The 4,211-nt window shown below is 42.0% G+C and overlaps 1 pseudogene across 1 annotated transcript; it reads right to left on the bottom strand.

Annotated features, from left to right (window-relative positions):
- Positions 1 to 2,718: 2,718 nt before the first annotated feature.
- Positions 2,719 to 3,317, bottom strand: LOC308355015 (protein Cripto-like; annotated as a pseudogene). The gene has a single exon. The product of its transcript is annotated as a protein Cripto-like (transcript).
- Between the last annotated feature and the right edge of the window lie 894 nt (positions 3,318 to 4,211).

Below are 4,211 nucleotides of genomic sequence, written 5' to 3'. Positions count from 1 at the left end.
CACAGTTTGGTGACCGTGGCCATTGCTGCTATGAACATTGGGGTACAGATGGTCCTTCTTTTCACTACATCTGTATCTTTGGGGTAAATACCCAGCAGTGCAATTGCAGGGTCATAGGGAAACTCTATTTTTAATTTCTTGAGGAATCTCCACACTGTTCTCCAAAGTGGCTGCACCAACTTTCATTCCCACCAACAGTGTAAGAGGGTTCCCCTTTCTCCACATCCTCTCCAACACTTGTTGTTTCCTGTCTTGTTAATTTTGGCCATTCTAACTGGTGTAAGGTGGTATCTCAATGTGGTTTTGATTTGACTCTCTCTGATGGCTAGTGATGATGACCATTTTTTCATGTGTCTGATAGCCATTTGTATGTCTTCATTGGAGAAGTGTCTGTTCATGTCTTCTGCCCATTTTTTGACATGATTATCTGTTTTGTGTGTGCTGAGTTTTAGAAGTTCTTTATTGATCCTGGATATCAGTCTTTTGTCTGTACTGTCATTTGCAAATATCTTCTCCCATTCCGTAGGTTGCCTCTTTGTTTTGTTGGCTGTTTCCTTTGCTGTGCAGAAGCTTTTGATCTTGATGAAGTCCCAAAAGTTCATTTTTGCTTTTGTTTCCTTTGCCTTTGGAGACATATCTTGAAAGAAGTTGCTGTGGCTGATATCGAAGAGGTTACTGCCTATGCTCTCCTCTATGAATCCATCTCCTGATGGATTCCTGTCTCACGTTGAGGTCTTTTATACATTTCAAGTTTATCTTTGTGTATGGTGTAAGAGAATGGTCGAGTTTCATTCTTCTACATATAGCTGTCCAATTTTCCCAGCACCATTTATTGAAGAGTCTATCTTTTTTCCACTGGATTTTTTTTTTTAAGATTTATTTATTTATTTGACAGAGAGATCACAAGTAGGCAGAGAGGCAGGCAGAGAGAGAGAGAAGGAGGCAGGCTCCCTGCCAAGCAGAGAGCCCAATGTGGGGCTTAATCCCAGGACCCCAGGATCATGACCTGAGCCGAAGGCAGAGGCTTTAACCCACTGAGCCACCCAGGCACCCCTCCACTGGATATTTTTTCCTGCTTTGTTGAAGATTATTTGACCATAGAGTTGAGGGGCCATATCTGGGCTCTGTTCCACATCTGGTCTATGTGTCTGTTTTTATGCCAGTACCATGCTGTCTTGGTAATCACAGCTTTGTAGTAAAGCTTGAAATCAGGCAACGTGATGCCATCAGTTTTGTTTTTCTTTTTCAGCATTTCCTTAGTAATTTGGGGTCTCTTCTGATTCCATACAAATTTTAGAATTGTTTGCTCCAGCTCTTTGAAAAATACCGGTGGAATTTTGATCAGAATGGCATTAAAAGTATGGATTTCAATGTCCACGGTCGCCAAACTGTGGAAAGAACCAAGATGCCCTTCAATGGACAAATGGATAAGGAAGATGTGGTCCATATACACTATGGAGTATTATGCCTCCATCAGAAAGGATGAATACCCAACTTTTGTAGCAACATGGACGGGACTGGAAGAGATTATGCTGAGTGAAATAAGTCAAGCAGAGAGAGTCAAGTATCATATGGTTTCACTTATTTGTGGAGCATAACAAATAATATAGAGGACAAGGGTAGATGGAGAGGAGAAGGGAGTTGAGGGAAATTGGAAGGGGAGGTGAACCATGAGAGACTATGGACTCTGAAAAACAACCTGAGCGTTTTGAAGGGGTGGGGGGTGGGAAGTTGGGGGAACCAGGTGGTGGGTATTAGGGAGGGCACAGATTGCATGGAGCACTGGGTGTGGTGAAAAAACAATGAATATTGTTACGCTGAAAATAAATAAAAAATTTAAAAAAAAAGTATGGATTGCTCTAGGCAGTATAGACGTTTTAACACTGTTTATTCTTCCAATCCATGAGCCTGGAATTGTCTTCCATTTTTTTGTGTCTTCTTTCATGAGTGTTCTGTAGTTCCTCAAGTACAGGTCCTTTACCTTTTTGCTTAGGTTTATTCCCAGGTATCTTATGGTTCTTGGTGCTATAGTAAGTGGAATCAATTCTCTAATTTCCCTTTCTGTGTTTTCATTGTTAGTGTATAAGAAAGCAACTGATTTCTGTACAATGACTTTGTGTCCTGCCACATTACTGAATTGCTGTATGAGTTCTAGTAGTTTGGGGGTAGAGTCTTTTGGGTTTTCCATATAAAGTATCATGTCATCTGTGAAGAGAGAGAGTTTGACTTCTTCATTGCCAGTTTGGATACCTTTTATTTCTCTTTGTTGTCTGATTGCTGTTGCCAGGACTTCTTCTTCTTCTTCTTCTTCTTTTTTTTTTTTAAGATTTTATTTATTTGAGAGAAAGAGAGGGCAAGAGAGAGCACAAGGATTGAGGAGAGGCAAATAGAGGGAGAAGCAGGCTCCCCACTGTGCAGGGAGCCTGACATGGGGCTTGATCCCAGGACTCGGGGATCATGACCTGAGCCAAAGGCAGATGCTTAACTGACTGAGCCACCCAGGCGCTCCTATGGCTGACTTTTTTTTAAAAGAAATTTTTTGTACATAGCAGGGCAGAGGAAAGTAGTTGTTACTTGAAGAAAATGTTAGGGACCATGATGAAAATCTATTCGCTATTTCAAGGCAACTAACCAATCATCATCTCTGGGGACACTGGAGTGACAGCCTTTACAGGTTATGAAACTCACATGACAAAATACTGCATATGCAAGTGTCCATTAACGGTAACTTTGTAGAATGAGGCAGATGCCAGGCAGTGAGAAAGTGGTGCCCAAAGACAGTGTTAATTCTGGAGTCCAGGAAGTGCTCTTCCATCACATGGCCATCACAGCCCGGTAGGAATGTCTGCCAAAAGCACTGAAGCCGGCCACACCAGCATTTACACATGGAACATCTCTTGGGCAGCCAGGTGTCACGGGGCACCAACTCACAGTTCTCTTTCCGGGAATCATGCTCACAGTTGTGGCCATAGAAGGACGGCGGGCAGGCACAGAAGGACCCCAGCATGCAGGTGCCCCCATTCAGACAGCAAGTTCTGTTTAACTCCTTACTATCCTGGATGCCTAAGGTCGGCACAAACTGGGAAGACCGGTGACAAACAGCAGGCTCCTCCCAGGACCGGACGCTGGCATCTCTTAAGGGCGGCTCTCTCCTTGCAAGTTCACAGTGGCCCAACCAACTAATTCCAGTTCAAACACTTTGGAAATGGCCATGATCAGAATCACACTGTGGGAGAAGCGCTCCATCTTTCCGCCGTCCATAGCTCCTAACAAGTTAGGGGGAAAAGAAGGTCAGCATGGCTTTCATTCATGGTCATTGCTAGAACACCCAAAGGAAAATATCAGGACTTCTAATACTATGTTGAACAAGAGTGGTGAGAGTGGGCATCCTTATCGTGTTCCTGATCTCAACGGGAACACTGTGAGCTTTTTCCCATTGAGGATGATATTTGCTGTGGGTTTTTCATAGATAGATTTTATGAAGTTCAGGAATGTTCCCTCTATCCCTATACTCTGAAGCATTTTAATCAGGAACAGATGCTGGATTTTGTCAAATGCTTTTTCTGCATCAATTGAGATGACCATGTGATTCTTCTCTCTTCTCTTATTGATTTGTTCTATCACATTGATTGATTTGCAAATGTTGAACCATCCTTGTAACCCAGGGATGAATCCCACCTGGTCATGGTGAATAATCTTTTTAATATGCTGTTGGATCCTGTTTGCTAGGATCTTGTTGAGAATCTTAGCATCCATATTCATTGGGGATATTGGTCTGAAATTCTCCTTTTTGGTGGGGTCTTTGCCTGGTTTGGGGATCAGGGTAATGCTGGCTTTGTAAAAAGAGTCTGGAAGTTTTCCTTCTGCTTCAATTTTTTGAAACAGCTTCAGGAGAATTGATATTATTTCTTCTTTGAAAGTTTGGTAGAATTCCCCAGGGAATCTGTCAGGTCCTGGGCTCTTGTTTTTTGGGAGGTTTTTGATCACTGCTTCAATCTAATTACTAGATATTGGTCTATTCAGGTTGTTAATTTCTTCCTGGTTCAATTTTGGAAGTTTATAGTTTTCCAGGAATGCATCCATTTCATCTAGGTTGCTTAACTTATTGGCATATAACTGTTGATAATAATTTCTGATGATTGTTTCTATTTCCTTGGTGTTAGTTGTGATCTCTCCCTTTTCATTCATAATTTTATTAATTTGGGCCTTCT

The sequence above is a fragment of the Martes martes genome (assembly GCF_963455335.1).
Source record: "Martes martes genome assembly, chromosome: 14".
In the NCBI taxonomy this organism is placed as follows: domain Eukaryota; kingdom Metazoa; phylum Chordata; class Mammalia; order Carnivora; family Mustelidae; genus Martes; species Martes martes.
The sequence above is the reverse complement of the archived record's forward strand: the minus strand, read 5'-3'. Positions and strand labels throughout refer to the sequence as shown.